The sequence below is a fragment of the Dromiciops gliroides genome, chromosome 1 (genome assembly GCF_019393635.1).
Source record: "Dromiciops gliroides isolate mDroGli1 chromosome 1, mDroGli1.pri, whole genome shotgun sequence".
Lineage (NCBI taxonomy): Eukaryota > Metazoa > Chordata > Mammalia > Microbiotheria > Microbiotheriidae > Dromiciops > Dromiciops gliroides.
In genome coordinates, this window is record NC_057861.1 from 266,925,442 (window position 1) to 266,947,556 (window position 22,115).

At 38.0% G+C, this 22,115-nt stretch overlaps 1 protein-coding gene across 1 annotated transcript in view; it reads left to right on the top strand.

Moving 5' to 3' along the window:
- The window catches only part of FAM110B (family with sequence similarity 110 member B), a 207,236-nt gene that overhangs the window by 18,741 nt on the left and 166,380 nt on the right, over nucleotides 1-22,115 (top strand). The window lies entirely within an intron of this gene.

Below are 22,115 nucleotides of genomic sequence, written 5' to 3' on the forward strand. Positions count from 1 at the left end.
TTATATATGAGGAAACAAGCTCAAATCCTTCTCTGAACTGTTCTTCATCATCCCCAAGCTGTCTTGCTCACCCTTGAGATACCACCAACCCTAATACCTGCTCTCCTAATTGGTGAGTTCCTAAGTGGTATTGTTGCTCCAGGCATGATTACTTAACTCCTGGTTTAACTCTCTCTCCAGACTGCCCCACCTCTTTACCTGAAGCTTAATTCCCACTTCTCCCTGCTTCATTTTCTAGCTCTCTTTTATCATTCATCTTACCCTATTAGAATATAAATAAGGTCCTTGACTATTGGGACCTGCTTGTTTTCTTGTATCCCTAGCATTTAGCACAGTGTCTGGCACATTGTACACACTTCATAAATATGTATATTTGCACACACAATAAAAATAAACTCTATCAATCTAAAGTTAAGTGATTTGCTCATGATTATATATATGTATATATGTGTATATACATACATACATATATATATTTAATAAGTTACAGAAAGGGGGTTTTAATTTAAACATTTCCTAATTCCAAAATCAGGGCTCATATTGCCTAATAAAATACTACATGTTGCAATTTAGGCCCATATGAATCTTCATTTTCATCTTTCTCTTCAACTTTGGGCCCAACTCATTGTCCATTTAAAAAAAAATGTCCAAGATATATTCTGATGAATGAGCTTTATAGGCTTACTGTTTAATTGCATGTCTTAGTCTAAACAATAAGAATTCTTCATCTGCTTGGTTTTTTTCTTTTTTTTTTTTCCTGTGCGGATATTTAGTCCAAACTTTTTTTTTTTTAAGAGAGATTGTGATTCTCATTCCAGGATGTGCCATGATGTTTCCAGGGCATGATACAATCAGCAGAATGTCATCCTAAAACACCAGCATCTGGGGGGAGCAGGGAAGCTCACCATCTTTAGGGAATTGAATTCTCCTGTATCTCCTATATCTCCTCCTATCAGTGGTAAACACCTTTGAGCCTGCAATATCCATGGCATTCTTGATATTAATTGGGGTGGGGGGGTGTCTTTGAACAAGTTATTTCTGTTGGGTTCTTTAGGGATCCATTTATAAGTTTGGCATGTACATAGGAGGCAGACATTAACAAACAATAAGCCCAGTGAGATCTTGTGTTCTTTACATCTTTCTGGACGATTTTCTTTGTTGAAGAATGGTCCCTTGTGGAAGTTTACATTTGAAATCCTGTTTCCTTCTCACACCCTCATCAAGAGTGTAAATGTAGATTATTTTTACTCATAAACATTTCTATATAGATGAGAAAGTAGAGTTGAGGTTAATAATTATTTTATAAGTTTTCAATCACCTTTTGAGGGAAAGGGGCAGAGATAACAAGGTGAAAGAGGCTTAAGATTGCTTTTGAGAAAATGTGAAAGTATTTTGTAATGACCCCTAGCTTCTCCCTGAAACAAAGGCCCATCTCCTCAAGGGGCAGTATCATTATAGTGATGTTGTATGACTGCATGTCCTGGAACACTGTGGTCTCTTAAAAAACAACAACAAAAAAACTGAATGTTATCTGAAAGGGCATCATGGGTCTGAGTAAGCTGTGGCACATTTCAAACACAGGGAAAGCAAGGGATACCCAAGGTTGAGCTTACACACTCCATGGGTATCCTCAAGAAAAAGGATGGAAGGCAGTGCTCATATTGGGTGAACTCCCTGTGCAAAATTATGGGGAGACTTGGACAAGAGTATCACAGGATGGACAGGAATGGATGTATTGTTATCTGTGTTGTTAGAATAACTACTTGGATGAGATCATAGTCCAATTTGAATATGAATTGATGCGTCTTGGGAGGGGGTCTAATTTAAAATTAGGGCAGATTCTCATTCTCTCTCTCCCCCTCCTCTCTCTCTCTCTCTCTCTCTCTCTCTCTCTCTCTCTCTCTCACACACACACACACACACACACACACACACACACACACATACACACACACACACATCCCCTCTTTCTCTCCCATTCTCTCTCCCTTAACCGCCCCCCCTTCCCTCCCACCCTTCTCTCTGTGCCTCTTTCTCTGTCTTAAAGATTTGTCAAAGAGGTAGTTGCTCTCAGTTATATGTGGATTTATAGTTTATTTCTCTCAATGCCTATTTACATGTTCTTTTATTTTTATCCCACCACTTTGCAGTGTGGTAGAGTATCTTGGATTTAGGCAGTACTTGATTTAGAGTCTTGGCTTCCTTACTATTTTTGAGACCTTGGTCAAATCACTTCAGAATTTGTTTCCTCTTGCTCAAAATGACAGGGTGGCCTAGATGACTTCTGCAGCCCCTTTTCATTCAGTCTGAGTCATTCATGTGCCCCTAAGTCTTTTATGCCCAGGTAAATTCAATGTGACAGTATAGAGGGGGAAAAAAAAACCCCTTAATAGAATTGACGGTTGAACACACTGTAGATAACCATTGAAAAATCATCAAGATTTGTAGATGTCAGAAAGCTGAAAATTAACCAATATACTTTTTTAATTAAAAAAAAAGATTCATAGAATCTAGAGTAGAAGGGGTTTTATAGACCATTCATTCTAACCTACCTATTTTATAAAGAACTTCACAGAGGTTCAGTGATTTGCCCAAGGTCAAAGTCAGTAAGAACTCCAACTCCATATTCAGTTTGCTTTTTCCTACTTCATACCATGTTGCCCCTATATACCAATGAGCTACAAAATATTTAAAATGGATCATTAATTATAGGGTGTGAGCATTTATAAAATAAAGTGATGATCTCTAGGAACTTGTATGGGTTCACAAAGAACATCCCACACTAAGCTTACCATTTGTTATGAAAGCTTTAGCAGACAGGGAGATAAAACTATACTCATCATCTTCCTATCTTGATTTCAACAAAAATTACTTATTGTATCCTTCTGGACAAGATAAAAAATGTGGCTAATTTTGACTATAATTAGGTGGATTTATAGCTGGCTAAGTCTATCCAACATTAATCAATGAATACATTGAATGATATATAAATTATAGCTTAGAGGACAGTTATTGTTGTTATATTCTTTGGATTTCTCTACTTCATTCAAGTGGTTTCAGCTCATTTTTAATTTTAGGGTTTTTTTTAAGATTAGGTGTCATGAATGAAGACAGCACTGTCATTTATCAAATATGGGAACAACATAGAAATAAAGAAGACAAAATTAACATATTACATGACAGAATCAATATGCCAATAGATCTTAATAGGTTGGAATAATATGCTGAAACCACTAAGATGAAATTTAATAAAGATAATTATGAAGCTCAGTACATGGGTTCAAAAAATAAAGTCTATAAATACAGATTTGGAAAGATGTAGATAAATAGTATTTTTTTATGTGTGAAATAAAGATGTTTAGTTTTTACTTGACTGTTTAGTAATATGCTTTGACCTCCATGGGTTATATTAATATAGTATACAGGACAAGGGAGATGTTGTGCTGTACTTGGCAGTGGTCAGCTTATGTCTGGAGTACTGTTTTCAATCTCCGTGCCATGTTTTAAGAGGAACATTGATACCTTGGAACAAAGCCAGTATGGTACTGGATATGAGAAATTGTTGAAGAAACTAGAATAGACTGAAAAAGAGAAAATTTGGGTTGGAGAGTGGGAGGAAGAGAAGTCATGTATTTGAAAGGTTTTTCATAGAAAAAGTTTTATTTTCTATGTAGCTTCAAATGGTGGGTACCTTCTACCAGGCCATATAGACTATAGGAAGACAGATCTTGGTTCTGTCTAAAGAATAGCCTGGCAATGAAAACTGCCCAACAATGGAAGAATTACCTTTTAAGTAGTGACTTCCTTATGATGGATGGTGTTAAAGAGGACATTGGATGACCCTACAACAAGTACGTATTAGGGTTAGAACTTGAAACCAGGCCCTCCTCAGGCTGAGAACTACTTTTTATCCACTCTCCTTCATTTCTAACATTAAATATCCATTTTTCTCCCTATTGTGAAACCAGTTCCCTGTACCTTAGAAGCAGTGAGACTTCGTTTCATGGAAGACTTAACAGCCTATTCAGGGCAATTTCTTAGGGACAAAGGGTTTGAAAATAAGGTCAACTCCCTTCAGCTGGGGAACAGCCTGATAAATGCTTGCTAGCAAAGTGCCAAATACAGGGAGGAGAGTTTTTTCCTTTTTTTTTTTTTAAATCTTAAGCACTACAGCATTTTTACAGTATATTAAATATGCTTGGGAAGGAGGAAGACAGATCTATCTTATTTTAAGAAAATTCATTTTCCAGAAATTAACTTTTGCAAACTCTGAATTGATTTTCAGGCTGGACAAAAATAACGTATTATTGGATTCTTTCTAGTGAATTGTGTTAATTTGGGGGAAAAGATGAACTTGGAGTCAGGACAACTGTGTTTAAATTCCACTTTTGACATTGATTAGCTAGCTCATCATGGGCCACTTAACCTCTCTGAACCTCAGTTTTCTCATCAGTAAAATGGTAATAATAACTCCCATTTCACAAAGTTGTTGTGGGCAGCTAGGTGGTGCAGTGGATAAAGCACTAGCCCTGGATTCAGGAGGTCCTGAGTTGAAATCTGGCCTCAGACACTTGACACTTAACTGGCTGTGTGACCCTGGGCAAGTCACTTAACCCTTACTGCCCCACAAAAAACAAACAAAAAGACAAAACAAAGTTGTTGAAGAATGTACTTGGTAAGCTTTAAAGCTTTATAGAAGTGAGTTGTTAGAGCTGTGAGTATTGTGAGTAATTATTCAGCCTTAATACTTGATGTGCCTGTTGGGTCCTCTTCCATGACCACAACCTCTCCATGACTTAGATGATATGATCTCTGAGAATTATATCGATTAAAAAATTCACAACTCTCCAGTCAACCTGGTATTGTGCTGACCCCAGCTAGGCTGAGGCCCAAACTTGAGAGGACCTGCCAGAACTTTTGCTTACCTGGAATAGCCTTTTAGAAGCTTTGTTAGACTTTGTACATAATTTGCCTTTTTATTTTTTTTTGGACTTGTCCATTGGCAAGAGCAAATCCTAAGATTAGAAGTTATATGGAATGTGGCAAAAGTGGGTCAGTGGTGCAGTCAACAAGCATTTATTGAGTGTCTCTTATGTGCCAGGCACTATGGTGTAAGTGTTGGGATATGAAGAAAGGCCCAACAAGGAAGCCAGTGTCCTTATATCAATGAGCACTAAAAGGGGAGAAAGGAGGGGGAAGACTAGAAAGGTAGGAAAGTATTCGGTTATGAAGTGCTTTAAAAGCTCAACAGAGGATGTTCTGTTTGATCCTGCAGGAAACAGGAAGTCACTAGGTGTCGTTTTTGGATTGGGAGGAAGTGACATGCTCACTGCTGTGTTTTGGGAAGATCAGTTTGACAGTTGAGTGGAGAATGGATTGGAGTGGGGAGAGAGAGGTAGTGAGGCCAATCAGCAGGCTGTTGTTGAAGTTGAAGGGGTTCATTCGATGTATGGTCAGAGTGATACAAGGGTTGTGACTGAATTCCCAAATCCCTGAGGCTGATGGCTGAGGACTGTGGGTCAGTCTGGTGCTAAAATCATTGAGAAAGACGGGAGAATGACCTGGAGGTCAGTAGAAAGTGAGACAAGAATGTACAGAGAAGATGGGGATGGCATCAACTAAGTTTGTGTACCTAAAAGAGAAATGGTCATGAAGTATAGGATTTTGGTACAGGAAGGGAACTTAGAGATCATTAAAATTTCTTCTCCTCCTCTTCCTCCTTTTCCACCTCCTCCTTTTCCTTGAAATGAGGGTTAAGTAGGGGTGGCTAGGTGACGCAGTGGATAAAGCACTGGAGAGAATTCAGGGGAGTTTGTTAAGCATACATTAGGGATCCCAAGGGGCATAGTGGAATGGCCTAGGAAGACGGCCGAACCCAGGGTGGAAGGAGCCTGAGGATGAGAAGAAATCATCTGAGTTGGGATGAAAGTTTCAGAGGAACTAATAGGAACCTGCAACAATATTGGGAGGTAGAATGGAAAGGCATTTTAAATTTGACGCATAACCTGCATTTCTTTTTTTTTCTTTGGGGGGGGGTGGGCAATGAGGCTTAAGTGACTTTCCCAGGGTCACACAGCTAGTGTCAAGTGTCTGAGACAGGATTTGAACTCAGGTCCTCCTGAATCCAGGGCTGGTGCTTTATCCACTGTGCCACCTAGCTGCCCCCTTAACCTGCATTTTCAATACTGTGTAGACATTGTCTAGTGATAGAGGATAGGGACTTTGGAAACAGGAAGAACTGGGTTCATGTATTGCCTTTGGTGGTCCATATTAACAACCTGCTTGTGGAAGCCCGTTCCTCAGCAAATGTTCAGAAACTACAAATTACAGATCAATTGCTGATCTGTGTTGTTAAAGTGGGTTTCTACCCTATAAGTACTCCCTCCTCCTACAGGTTTAGACTTGCCCATCTCTTCCTCCTTTTTCTCTCCTGCCCCAATGTTACAAGGGGGAAATGGATATTTAATACTATTTGGAAATTGTATCACCTTAATTAAGGTGGGGAAAATGCCAGTTAATTATTAGGAACCTTTGGTAACCTTATTAATTTAGGCCTTGAAAAGATGTGGGATATTTTATTTATTTAAGGTTTAGTTTCTTAAAAACATGGTTTCGATTGCACTGTTTACTTTTCTTAGGAATCTTAGGTTATCCTCTGTCTTTAAATCCAGCAATTTTATTGTCTTCTCAAATGGCTTTGCTCTTTTTTAGTTGCCAAGAGACACAAAATTTATATTATGGAGGGTGTACTTTTTAAATTGATGAAAACAGATGTGGTCACCATTATCGTGATTGAATTTGGAAGAAGATAATGAAAATATTAATTTCTAAAACCAATTCAGACTTAGGTCACTAACTAAATAATAACTATTAAGGGAACTGATCATATCTTTATGAAAAGATACTAGGAAGGGGTTAGTGAAATCTAGTAAAGTCTGCAAGCTGTAATTAAAGTGAATCCATTTTTCCAGAAGGAAATGTTTAGTGTTTTTATGGGACATTGAACTTGTATTATATATAAAGTTGTTTTATTTAAGACCTAGTAAAAACAGATATAAATTTGGGCATCTTAAAAAATCCTAAGATTCTTTTTTTTTTTCTTTTAGGGGTAGAAGGAATTTCATTTTAGGTGAGCATGACTGGAGAGAGCTAGGACACATATTCTTTGTGACCTTTTAAAAGAAATAGCTGGGGCAGCTAGGTGGTGCAGGGCATAGAGCACCAGCCCTGGAGTCAGGAGTGCCTGAGTTCAAATGCAGCCTCAGACACTTAACACTTACTAGCTGTGTGACCCTGGGCAAGTCACTTAACCCCAATTGCCTCACTAAAAAAAAGAAAAGAAAAAAAGAAGAAATAGCTGAAGTTTATGTGTCACTTTAAGGAAGACAAAGTGTTTTGTCTACATTATCTCACTTAATATTAAAAATTACCCTCTGAGTTAAATATTATAGGTATGGTTATTCCCATTTTATAGTTTAGGAAACTGAGGTTCAGGTTCACAAGGGCTGAATGACTTGTAGCTAATAAGTGTCAGAGCTGGGTACCGGGCCCAGGTCTCTTCTTCCTCAGAGTCCAGTAGTGTTTACTTTTCACATCTTGATTTTTAGGTGTGTGAGCTTAAAGTAGAAATCTGGCTTTCCACTGAAGACACAACATCCCTTGTCAACTTCTCCAGTACTAGCAACTTCTCTCAGACCTTCCTATTAGGATTTCTTACCTCTCCCCTCCACACTCCCACCCCCAGCCCTAGTGGGGGAGAAGTCCCCATCATCCATGCTTCCCAGATATCACTCAGTAACCTCTCCTCCTTTGAAGTCTAAACAATCTGATTATATCCCTTGTCTGGATCCCCGTAGCTGCCATTTTCCAACTTTCAGGTCACATTCCAACCTTCCTTAATGATTTCAACACCTGGTTAAATTCCTTCGTCTTCATTCCAACCCCTGTCATTATCCTAGGTAACTTTAATATTTACATTGATAACCCTCCCAGTACCTCAACACCTTCTACCCCACCCCACTCCACCCCCTCCCTACTCCTTTGACCTTCTAACCCTTGAGCTCAGTTTCCTGCAGGGACCATCACACTTAGACTCACTCACCTGCACTGAGACATTTGGCTCTGATCATGACCTCATCCTCTGGAACCTGCTCATCGTTCTTTAGTCTACCTTCAATCCTAGTTTGTCCTAGGATATCACTAGGATTATCTCAGTCCTTAGTTCTGTTCTGGCTTCACTTCTGTCTCTTTCTTCTTAAACTGATACTTAGCTATTTCCAAGAAGCCTAGGTTATCCTCTAGGACTTTCTCAGTCGCCGTGGATAGTATCAGCTGATTTGTTCAGATCTATGGTAGTTAAAAGGCTTCTCTTTGGAGAGAAGTAGCCTGAATGCTTCATATTTTAATTCATTCAACAATATTGACATAAATGGATTATCTAGTTTAGCATAAGCTGAGAATGTTTTTTTAAGCTAATATTTATCTTTTGCAGGGAAGCCATGAATCATCAAACTTTCAGAGATTATAGCTGTGTTAATCTGGTCCTTTAGTCCAGTGATATCAAACTCAAATAGAAATGAGGGTCACTAAACTGGACCTCATAATGACTTAGAAAATCACATATCAACATTATCTATGTTTTATTAATTTTGTTAAATAATTCCTTATTACTTTTATTCTGGTTCAGGAACTTTGAAGTGTCATGAGCCACATCCTGACTGTTTAAGACCTCTAATGTAATTCTTCCTATGGATGCAGTGTAAACAGGGAGGCATTGAGTGATTTAACCCGGGGTGGTTTCATTGTACATTAGTTTAACATTTAAAACCATTGTTTTATTTCAAGTTGTAAGGAAGGAAAAAGAGCATTTTTTTAAAGGGCAGGTCTCATCACCTCCAAGTGTTTAGGAAATCAGGGACAGTGGGATCGACTGAAAGAGGATGTACCTCCTCTTAAAAGGAAAGTTAAGAACCCCATGAGAGACCAGCTCCTGAGTTAGAAAAGAGCTTTTTGAACAGATCTGTGCTGGAGGAAGAACTCTAGGGAGTCTTTGAGCTCTATATCTAATACCAAGGTATTATATCAAGGACATCTCTACTCTTAACAGTTTAGTGATATTCTAAAATGGCCTTTGGCCATCAATAGTTGGGAGAAAGAAAACATGCTATTGTTTAAAGAAAGCTGATCATAGTATTCTCAGTAAAGTATTAAAAAATACATGTCCCAAGTAGCAGTTACAAGAATTATAAAGCACCTAGATTTGGACCTGAAACATTTAATTTTGTTCAGTACCTTTTAAAATAGCATGCCCATGTCAGAAGCAAAGTATGTCAAATCCTTCACAAAAACATCTGTGAAAAAAAAATATGTGTATATATGTGCATATACATACACACATATATAATTTTTTCTGCCCTCTGCTTACTCATCCCGTAAGTGCTTGCCCTGCAATGGGCACCACTGCAGAATAGGATTAGGAAAGTGATGAAGACAAAAAACATTGAAGACATGGTCCTTGTACAAGGGGAGTTTCCAAATCTAGAGACACAATTTATGTTCATGGAACACTCAGAGAGTAATAAACAATCATTTCCAACCACTCTAGTAGAGTCTGGATAGCACTAGCTATGTTCAGTGATGTCATGTGCATTCTCAGATATTGAAGGAAAAAGGGGATTCTCTGCACTCTATATTGTCTAAGGTCTGCCTGATATGACTGGCAGGGAGTTTCTCCACTGAGGAAGGGCAGAAACTGGAATAGAAGAGACACTAAAAGTGAAAAGCCAGATAGGAGTGGAAAAGGTCTGTGTTCGAGATCTTGTTAATACTTTTATGAACAGTGAAATATATATATTAAATATACAGATTCACCAGAGCATTGGTGGAAAACATGTGGCTTCACTTTTTTTTTCTTTGCTTTGATAGCTAAGATGTAATGTGAAATGAATCACAAGGACCCAGACGTTTGCAATATATTTTGCCAACATTATACTAAAATTTTTTTTAGCACGAAAAATGAATCTTGTAAATGTTATTGTTCTAAATTCAGTATATCTTTCTGTTTATGAGGGAAATGAAAATCCTTTTTAGGGGATATACAAAGGATACCTTGGCAATACAGTCACTGCCACTTTGTCTGGAGGACTCACTTGAAGTGAAGTCCAGAGACCCTTTTACCCTCAGAAGAGGTGACTCTGCGATCTCAGTTGTTGATGGGCATTTGACTGGGGGTTTCTTGAGGAACTGGAAGAAAGAGTGATGAAGCCATTTTAATTTGGTTTATAAATGTGCATAGTCTTCTTTCAAATAGTTTAAACAATATATGGGGCTTCTACCTCTTAGTATTTTGTGGTGACTTCTCTTGGGAGGGTGGTGGTCAATTTCTTCTTCCTTGTTTATTACTGAGAGATACCTGAAATGATGAGGGCAGAAAATTGCCACTTTACAGTGGCAGTACCAAATAGAGCATGGCCAAGCAATATGCCAGGCATTACATTTCTTGGCATTATAACCTAGAGTTATATGTGACTCTGGTTTTCAGGTGTTTTTTTTTTAATAATTTTAAATTTTAATTTCGTTTAACTTGATTGCATTTATATTTTTATTACATTTTAAACTCCAAACTCTCTTCCTTTCGCACTAGAGAAGGCCACCATTTGACACAGATTTGTGCATGTGTGTGTATATGTGTATTTCTAAAGCCATACTGTGCATGCTTCTACTTAACAATTCTTTTTCTTGAGGCGGATAGCATCTTCCTTCATAGGTCCTTTGTAGTTGATTTGAATATTTATAATACTCAAAATAGCTTAGTCATTCACAGTTATACTTCAAACAATATTGCTATCACTGTATACAATGTTCTCTTTGTTCTGCCCATTTCACTTGTCATTATTTCATGCAAGTCTTTCTGTCTTTTTCTAAAATCAACCTGTTCATCACTTCTTACAGCATAGTAGTATTCCATCACAATCATGTACCACAACTTGTTTAGTCGTTGCCCAACTGATGAGCATTCCCTCAGTTTCTAGTTCTTTGCTACCACAAGGAGAGCTGCTATAAATATTTTAGGACATATAGATTCTTTTCCTTTTCCCTTGATCATCTTGGGACTTAATAGTGGTATTTCTGGGTTAAAGAGTATACACAATTTTATAACTCTTTGGGTATAATTCCAGATTGCTCTCAAAATGGTTGGATCACTTCGTGGTTCTACTAACAATGTATTAGGGGCAGCTAGGTGGCGCAGTGGATAGAGTACTGGCCCTGGCGTCAGGAGTACCTGAGTTCAAATCCGGCCTCAGACACTTAACAGTTACTAGCAGTGTGACCCTGGGCAAGTCACCTAACCCCAATTGCCTCACTAAAAAAGAAAAAAAGAAAAAAAATGTATTAGTGTTCCAATTTTTCCACATCCCCTCTAACATTTGTCATTTTCCCCTTCTACCATTTTCCATTTTTTCAAATGCTTTTATGCTCATTTATTTTTTTCCCCTTAAATTAGTCACAAGAATGAGATGTTAAGTATGAACATAGTTATTTTCATGCCCCAGGACCAACTGATTTTGGTGATTTCCCTATGCCTTTGTTGTTGTTGTTTTAAAAGAAGGATTTTCCATAAAGTAATAGTAATAGAGCATTCAGCATATAAAGATTTTCGGTAATTACAAAACACATATGTTTTCTGTAAAAGTTTCTGCTGATTTAAGCTGGAAAAAGACCTTGTATGTTATGGCTTCTGTTTTTTTTTCTTTTTCTTCAGCGAGGTTCTACTACCTCAGACAAAGAAGTTCATTGATTTGGAGAAGTTGATGTTGAAGGGAAATCTTTTACTAAATACAATGTAGACTTGAGGCATCTTTGTATTCTTTCTTTCTTAAATAAGATAACTTGCTCAAGAAAGACAGCCTCTCAAAAAATAATCTTGTCAAATTTTCTACAGTGTTTTAGAAACTATTTTTGCTTGTTCTCATAGTCACAGAAACAAGAGGTTAAATTATAGTCAGACTGCTTCATTGTATTTTTTTTTTTTTTAGTGAGGCAATTGGGGTTAAGCGACTTGCCCAGGGTCACACAGCTAGTAAGTGTTAAGTGTCTGAGGCCGGATTTGAACTCAGGTACTCCTGACTCCAGGGCCGGTGCTCTATCCACTGCGCCACCTAGCTGCCCCTGCTTCATTGTATTTTAAGCAGTCACTTTATTATCAGCTATTTATGCTTCATAACCATTACAATCCTTTCTCAATGTGCCTTGTATAGGTGACTGCCAAGTCACAAGATTCTTCTTTGTTTATTTAATAATTATCAACCCCTGAAAATTACTAAGCGGGTTCCCAAGTTCCTTAGCTAAATATGTCCTTTTTTTTTTTTTAGTGAGGCAATTGGGGTTAAGTGACTTGCCCAGGGTCACACAGCTAGTAAGTGTTAAGTGTCTGAGGCCAGATTTGAACTTGGGTACTCTGGAATCTAGAGCCGGTGCTCTATCCACTGCGCCATAAATATGTCCATTTTTAAAGCATTTGTATGATAGGTGGTAAAACTTCAGCTGATTCCTTGAGAGGTAAAGGAATAAATTTGCAAAACATAATAATGTTTCTCTAATTGCATGACTTGTGACTTTCATGCATATCAATAAATCAATCCATGATCATTTATTGAGTTCTTACTATATTCCAGGCCTGGTACTAAGATGTTGGAGATACAAGAAGAGGCGAAAGATTGTCCCTGCCCTCAAGGAACTTACCTTGGGGTAAACTCATGAGGAAGACAACATGCAAACAAATATACATAAGGCAAGCTATCTATAGGATATATAGGAAATAGTTAATAAAGAGAAGGCACTAGAATTAAGAGGTGTTGGGGAAGGCTTCTAGTAAAACGTGGGATTCTAGTGGGGACTTCAAAGAAGCCAAGGAGGTTATTCCAAAGGAGAATATTCCAAGCATGGTGGAAAGCCACAGAAAATGCCTGGAGCTGAGAGATAGAGTATCTTGTTTGTGGAACAGCCAGGAGGCCTGTATCACTGGATCTAGGAGTGTGTGGTGAGAATTAAGGTGTAAGAAGCCTGGAAAGGTAGGAGGGAGCTAAGTTATGAAGGGCTTTGAATGCCTAACAGAACATTTTGTATTTGCTCCTGAAGGCAAGCCACTGGAGTTTATAGAGGTGGGGCAGGGGGGTATTTGTGTGACATGATTAGACTTCTGCTTTAGGAAAATCACTTTAGTGGCTGAATGGAGGATAGATTGGAGAGGGGGGGATTCTTGAGGCAGCAGACCCACCAGCAGCTCTTGCTGTGAAGAAGTGTGAGGTGATTAGGGCCTGCACTAGAGTGGTGGTAGTGACAGAGGAGAGAAAGGGATGTATTGGAGACATGTTGTAATGGTGAAATTGATGGGCCTTGACAAAAGATTGGACATGGGAGGATGAGAGATAGTGAGGTATGCGGGATGACTCCTAGATTGGAAGCCTGAGGATGGTATTGCCCTCCACAATAATAAGGAAGGTAGGAGGTGGGGAAGGCTCTAGGGAGAAAGATAACCTAGCTGTGTGACCCTGGGCAAGTCACTTAACCCTCATTGTCTCCCCCCCCTCCAAAAAAAAAAAAAAAGAAGTAGTAAGGGGAGAAAGATAACATAACCCTTAGAAAAAACAAAGAAACAAAAAACTGTGAGGAAGCTGTATTTGTCCGGTTCTGTGCTGATCATAAATGTAACTTAAAGAAAAGTCCATGAGTATTGAATGCCTCTATCCTTGCCTATTATAATAATACCAGTAATCCACATTTAAATGGCACTTTAAGATCCACAGGGTTCTTTCCACACAATGTTTCTGTGAATTAAGGTGGTCCAAGTATTATTATCCCCATTTAAAAGATGGAAACACTGAGATTCAGAAGTTATTTGACTTGCCCATGGTTGCACAGCTAGCAAACTCAGAACCATGACTTCTTGTCTCCAAATCCCAGTACTCTTTCTACTATAGCATCATGTCTCTATTCAGAATTTCTTATCTGTGACTTGGATAAAGGCATGGCTCATGTGCCTTTATGCATATTGGGACAGTTTATGGCACTGTGGGTAGAGCATTGGGCGGGGAATCAGGAAGACCTGAGTTGAAATCCTATCTCAGATCCTTATTATCTGTCTGACCCTGGACAAATCACTTCACTTCTGTTTGCCTCTTTCCTCAACTGTAAAATGGGGATAACAATAGCACCTACTTCCCAGGGTTGTTGTGAGGCTCAAATGAGATAATATTTCTGACAGTGCCTGTTTATGTTAGCCCCTCATGCTTTGGGCAAAGAGAGGGACTAAATGATTTTGGAAATCCTTTCCAATTCTCTATTGTGTGATTCTTTGATAATCTGAAAATTTAGTGCCACTGCCTTTCATTCATTCCATTCGAGAATTTTATTGGCTTTTCCATTTAGTGCTAATTTTTAGTTTAAACCTGGGAAATAAATTTTCATTGAAAAATAGCATGGGGGGGGCAGCTTAAGTAGCACAGTGGATAAAGCACTGGCCCTGGATTCAGGAGGACCTGAGTTCAAATCTAGCCTTAGACACTTGTGACACTAGCTGTGTGACCTTGGGCAAGTCACTTAACCCCCATTGCCCGGCAAAAAAAAAAATCGCTTAGGAGTAATAATATTTAATATAGCTAAGGGATGAGAACCAGTGAATACAAGCTACATTGCTCAGCTTCGAGTACTCTGAAAAATGGATAAACATGCCATCTGTGTTTCTAAGTTTTCAGGTCAGAGTAGGGACAAAGATAATAGAATACTTTCATTAAATGTTGAGCCCTCTCTTCAGATTGTTATTAATCAGTATTGATATCAGTCAGTCCCTGTTGTTTAGGTCTAATCAGTGAACCAGCTTTATCTAGTTCCAGTAAACTTTATGACATGACTTGGCAAATGCATTTACCCATGGACTTTGACGTTTGTCCTTTTGCTAGACCCTAAGGCCCACTGTGCCTTTACATCTGCCCTGTGTTTGCATCCTGGGTAGGGTATTGTCTCTGTGTGTTAGAATGTAAGCATCTTGAAAGCAGGTACTCTCTTACTTTTCTATGTGTGTCCCTAGTGCTTAGCACAATACTTAGCATGTAATTAATAATTTTTAAAACTGTATTCATGCATGCATGTGCTCATGAACCTATGGTAATCGTCATTTCTCATCACTGCCTACAGGTTATCCTTTTAGCAATATGTTCTAGAAATTTTCTAGAAATCTACAGTACTCACCTTCTTTCCATTTTTGAAAACTGATGGGTTTATTTGTTTATTTTTATAATGTGATCTCATAGTATAGATTCTGGTCCAGTGGTATAGCTAGGTACATACACTGTATTCAGGTAGGTTGACTCTCAAGAAGCTATTTCTAACTGGATTAATGGTTGTGTGGGAGGAACATGGATTAGCTGTTTTCTATGGGGAAAGGGGAAAAAAAGAGCAAAATCAGACTTAAATAGTTCTTTTTCACCATTGTATTTTACTATCTTCTCATCCTTGATAATCAGGGATCTTATCTATTTGATCTTGCCCTCAATAACTAAGGTTGCCTTTTTTCGTTGTCTTTAGCATTTATTGAGGGTTGCAGTCCCTTACCTTTCTTTTGTATTCATCCTAAATTATCTGCCTTCACTTCTACTTGCTCTTATATGTCTTCTTTTGAAATGTTTTCCAAGTAAGCAACAGCTAGTTCAAGCAATATCAATCTCTTTAATTATACCTCCTTACTTTGCTAATCTGAATCACTTGCAAATGTTAATCAAAATTTTGTTCTTCAAATTCACCACCTGAGCTGACTTCTTTCATATTTTAGGCCATGGAATCAAACCTCCCTTGTCTCTAAAACTCTTTGAAATCTGCTTTCATAAAGTGGAGTAATGCACATTCATGAACCTGGGAGGAGAGGCTCAGGGCAGAGCAATAGAAGCAGATCAAAAGATGGAGAAACAAGGACATGGTGGTGGGAGTGCTCTGCTATTGCCTACCTCTTTGATTCTGAATTTTAAAATGATTTGTTCACTGCCTCCCAAAGTTCCTGCCATTTCTCTATTACCAACAGCACTACTTCTTGGTGCTTCTTCTACCTTATCAAATGTTAAATTATTTGCGCGCGTGCGCGCGCGAGAGAGAGAGAGAGAGAGAGAGAGAGAGAGAGAGAGAGAGAGAGAGAGATCGATCGAGATCGATCCAGCAGCAGATGTCCAAATGGTTAAAATCTCCCCCCAAAACCCATATTCTCTGTGGACGTGATGGCACATACTTGTGATTTCTACTCCTGAGGAGACTGAATTGGGAGATTTCTTGAGTTTGTTCTGAGCTGAGGTGGGTAGAGCTAAAGATGAATGGATGTTCACACTAAGCCTGGCAATAATAGGGAGAATGCCCCTGGAACAGAGGACCACCAGACTACCTAAGGAGGAGAAATTTACCTCAGGTCAGAAACACTGAACAGATTAATGAAGTTTCCATGCTGATGAGTAGTATCATGCCAATGGGTGTCCACTGTACTTCCAGCCTTGGCAAGGTAGAGGGACCCAGCCTCATGAAAGACAAAACCAGAATGTTTTGCCTCTGTTCTCTGTCAGAACTTTGTCCATTTGTCTCAGCTGGCCAGGAGCCCTATAGTATGTTCTCATCACTATATCATTGTTCATCCTCCTTTGATCCCTACCCAAATATGTTTCATTTTCCTTCTCCTTCCCCCTCAAGTTCATGTATTTCTACACTGTTGAATATCTTCTTAATGTTCACTGTATGAAAATGTACACTTAGGTATGGCCCTTAAAAAAGAAGCTCTTAATTATTCATGTGAATTTAAAGGATTAAGTTATATTTTTTTAGGACAGTTTCACTTTGACCAAGCAATATTCCACAGAGATAGCAAAGCTCTTTGAAGTCGGTAGTATATCTTCATCCTGATCATATCATTATAGTATGTCTTTTGCATTTTTATATTTCTAGTCCTTCAAGTAAGAAGTTAATTTCCTTGGCACTTCCTTATTTTAATAGATTAAGTAGACCAAAGGAAGTTAGAGAAATATCAAGATAATAATAAGAAAAACAGACACTGATAGGAAAATCTAAGAACAAAGTAAATGCAAAATTCCGATTTTTGGACTATCTTAAAAGACCAGCATAGCTTAAAAGAACCTGAACTTATTCTTTATATTTTTGAAGAAAGCATTTTTTGCCAAAGTTTATTAAATCACACTTATTAATTTGAATACCTGTGCAGTCTTCAGCAATTATCTCAGCCGGCAAATTATCCCAGCTTGGAATTTAAGTTTCTATTTTAATCAAATATTATTAGTTTGTACTTTATGTTCTTCTCATCTAAGGCCAAGTTTAGTGGAGAGTGAAAGTTGTTTTGAAAGTTTTAAATGTGAGAGTGGGAAGTATCAATTCTAGTTGGTATTTAAATAGAAAAATTCAGAATTCTTTTTCTAAAGCTATGTAGAATCTAGGTTAAGATTTGTAGCCTTGTTTTATTAATAACATTTAAGATTTTGTTCACAACTCATTACCCTACACACATACACACACACACAAATGGGGAAAATGTTGGGGAAATTGTCACTGAATTTAATGACCCAGTTCTTAGCCATCATCTTCTGAAGTCCCAAAGGCTTTCTTAAAACATTTTACCATTGGCTGCTCTTACAACAATGTAAAATACATTGCAAATCCCCTATGACAAATATCCATTTTAGTCAGAACATTTTTCTTCCACTGCCTGCCACCTCCCACTTCCAAGTAAACAAAGATGCAGTTATCTCGATTTATGGCAATAGGGTTTAAAACAGATGCTTGAGTATAAGATTGTTCATTTTGCCATCATAGTATTTTGTTTTTTATTGCCAGATGTCCAGATGACATTTATGTTCAGCATTTATCCAAAAGCTTCAAACTCTTTTACCCTCCAGTGGTATACACTGAGTACCAAGAATCTGGGAGGCTTGAGCTTTGGGTTTTTTTGTTTGTTTGTTTGTTTTTAACCATTTGTTCTAAGCTAGGACAAAGAAACTTTAGAAGAGCTGATAATTTAAGAAGCCTGGATAGGATATTTTACATCAACCCTTCAACTCTGCCACTTTACTACCTGTGAGATCCTGGGCAAGTAACCTAACATCTCCGGCTTTTTTCAGGTCCTAAGTGAGGAGTTTGGACTAGATGAGCTCTGGGATTCTTTCCCTCTCTAAATATGTGATCCTGTGTGATCCTGTGATCTCCTTTTTGGGATATTTGGTATATGTGGAATTTAAACTGAACATTATGATTTTTTTTTTTTTTACTCACCCTAGAGAACATGGCAGGGGGTGGGGATGGGGGGGGTGGGAAGTCTTTGAATTGTGCCACAGGAATTTATTTTATATCTGTCCCGATTCCTTACCCTATTACCCAACTGTATCCCAGAATGATACATTGATACTGCTGTCTGTAGTATTAGTATTCTGTCATAGTATATCAATTTTGTTTCACAGTTGGGTTCAGTGACACTGAAGAAGCTATAAAAGGAAAGATGGTAAATACTGAGAGTCCTCTAAGGAGATTATCCTAAGCAAGTTCCTAAGATTACCCATTTAGTACAGCTTGTTGTTGTTTGTTCTTCGTTCTCAAAGAGGACAGTGACATCATGTTGTCATGACTTGCAGTGAATTTAAGTGATGCAGAGCTGTACAAAGTCACTGACCTCACTCTCTCCTCCAGAGCCATCTGGGTCCAATGGACTGGGGATGGCCCCAGATGTTTTTGAAGCAGTTGAGGTTAAGTGACTTGCCCAGGGTCACACAGCTAGTAAGTATTGAACTGGGATCCTCCCAACTTCAGGACCAGTGCTCTATCCACTGTGCCACCTAGCTGACCATTTAGTACAGCTAGTATTTGGCTGTCATTTTACTATTTCCTTGTAAAGCAACTCAATATGTGCCTCCCCATGCCCAGTTATATTAGCAAAGGTTTTCACTCAAACAAAAACTGGTTTGTTTTTATTAAGGTTTTGGCTTTTAATTATTTATTGAGGTAAAAGTTGAAAAAGGAAAATAACATGTTCTAAAATGCTTATAGAAGCTCTGTTTGTGGTGGCAAAGAATTGGAAATTGCAGGGATGCCCTTCAGTTGGGGAACAGCTGAACAAGTTGTGGTTAGATGAATTATGATGGAATATTGCTGTTATAAGAAATAATGAGCTCAGTGAGCTTGGGAAAACATGGAAACACTTGCATGAAATAAGGAAGAGTGAAATGAGCAGAACCAAGAGAACACTGTATACAGTAACAACAATTTTTTTTTAAGAAAGACTTTGAGCAAATAAGTCATTTTGACTATTATAAATACCCAAATTAGCCATAAAGGACATATGAAGAAAATCTCTACCTGAATCCAGAGAAAAACTGATAAATAAAAGCATGTGTAAAATAATTTTACATATCTATATATACCTATTTGCCTTTAATAGTAGCCATCTGGGGCGGGAGTAGAAAAAGAAAGAATCTAAGATTCTATGTCACATTTTTGCCTGTAGGGCAAAATTTTTCCTAATGAACAATGTTTACTTCAGAAATAAAAGAAATAAAAAATTAGAACTTTCTTCCCTCTTACATTAGTACTTTTTTCTGAATTCCCTTCATGTTGGTAATTTATATATTTTGGTAGTTTATTGATATTTATTACATTAGAAGATTAGACAAGGTCTTTTCAATGTGCCACTGGGTATAAAAGTTGGTCTTTAAGATCCTTTTTAACATTAATATTTTTGTGGAGCCTATATGAAAACTCATTAGGTTGTGTTTCCCTCTTTTTTTGTTCTTAGATACTAAAATTGGCATTTAAAAAAAATACAGTTCATGCATTTAATAATGATGACCATACTCCAAAAGATAGCCTTTATTCATTAGACTCCACATGAAGCAAAATTCAGGCCACCATCATACCTCAGCCTAAATCAGTTCTGTCTGGGAGGACCAAAGATGCCTCCGAGAGACTGATAGTCAGCTGGTGTATTTACAAAGTATTATTGCTGACAGAGGCGTTTTCCTGCCATTGCTACTGCTTCTTTGGCAGTACAAGGGGCTGGTCCTGTAACCAGATGTTGATTCTTCAACAGAAGGCTTGCACAGTACAAAGTGCATTATATGTGATGAAGTCAGAAAGTCCTAGGTTTATATCCTGGCTCTGCTTCTTTCTACTTGTTTGATATCGGAGAGGTCACTTAATCTTGGGGCTCAGTTTCCTTATCTTTAAGATGAGCGGCTAGGGCTAGATCATTGGTGTCAAACTCAACTAGTTTGGCCACTAAGCCACACATAAGGATCCCTGCTGCTATATATGGACTTAATTTTAAAATGTCATGTTATGTTCTATTGTATTTAAAAAAAATTTTTTTTAAGTGAGGCAATTGGGGTTAAGTGACTTGCCCAGGGTCACACAGCTACTAAGTGTTTTCTATTGTATTTTTATTTAGTTTGTTAAATACTTCCCAATTACATGGGAGGGGGCACTGAGGGTTAAGTGACTTGCCCAGGGTCACACAGCTAGTAAGTGTCAAGTGTCTCAGGCCAGATTTGGACTCAGATCCTCCTGAATCCAGGGCAGGTACTTTATCCACTGTGCCACCTAGCTACCCCCATTTTTTTTTTTTGGTGGGGCAGTAAGGGTTAAGTCACTTGCCCAGGATCATATGGCTCCAATTACATTTTAATCTGGAACCTGTGTCTCCCACCAGGGCCCTGAGTTTGGAACTTGTTTTAAAAAATATTTTGATAATTTCATTTCAATAGATTTGGTTTCCCTTATAGTCCATTATATTCTATTTTATGCATTGAACAATTGAGAAGGGATCCATAAGTTTACTGAGACTGTCAAAGGAGTCTGCCACACAAAAATGGTTACAAACCCCTGTCTTATATCACAACTAGCATTTGACTAAGAGTTATCAGTTGCTTATTGTGTATTTCAAACTAGATTCCTTAGAGACATCTGAAATTTAACCTTTCCTAAACTAAACTCATTATCTTCATTCATTCATTCATTTTTAAGTGACTTGCCCAGGGTCACACAGCTAGTAAGTGTCAAGTGTCTGAGGTCAGATTTGAACTCAGGTCCTCCTGAATCCAGGGCCAGTGCTTTATCCACTGTGTCACCTAGCTATCCCAATTCATTATCTTTCTCTCCAAATTTTTCCTTCTTCCCAACTTCCCTATTTCTATTAAAGGAACCACCACCCTTCTAGTTTCTGTCAGTAAAGTACAAACTGTATGAGGTATCCAGTTTGAATTTTTTTTCCTCAACTTTCAACAACACCGGGCAGGTTTACATCTTCATGTACTGGAATTTTCTCTTCTCATTTGTTCTGCCTTTTTGGTTTGGCATTTGGAGAAATATGGAGGGATTGAAAGTTCTCCTTTATCTTCTTCTCAGCTCTATTTCCCTTTTCTTCAAAAAGAGCTGTGTCTTTTGTTTCATCCACTGCTGTGCTAGGTTTGTTTACATTTCATATCAGGAAAATGTCAATCCAGGACAAATATATATTCTTATGAAAATGAAATGCATTCATCAATTGTTCATTTCAAAAAATCAATGTTATAAGACAAACCATTATTATGAGTATGAGTTGGGGATGTCACTATTTAGTGTTTACTCATCAGGAATAAGAATCCTTGTTGGTGTAGTTCTCATCTGAAATGTTGGAAGAATAAGGAACTTTCCCAGTGTTGTCATCTATGAGGGTCTTGGTGACTCTTAATTTCATTATTGGCACTCCCTAACTACCATGTATTTATTCTGCATATAAGCATATATACCTATACTTTTGTAGGTTCATGTCTCCCCAGATAGAACATAACATCACTGAGGGGAGGTATTGTTTTAATTTTTGTATTTATATCCCCAAAACCTATTGTAGCATCTAACATACTTAAAATGGGTTTTAGTTTTTTTTGGGCGGGGCAATGAGGGTTAAGTGATTTACCCAAGGTCACACAGCTAGTAAGTGTCAAGTGTCTGAGGTGAGATTTGAACTCAGGACCTCCTGAATCCAGGGCCAGTGCTTTATCTACTGCGCCACCTAGCTGCCCCATAAAATGCTTTTAATAAATGCTTGTTGA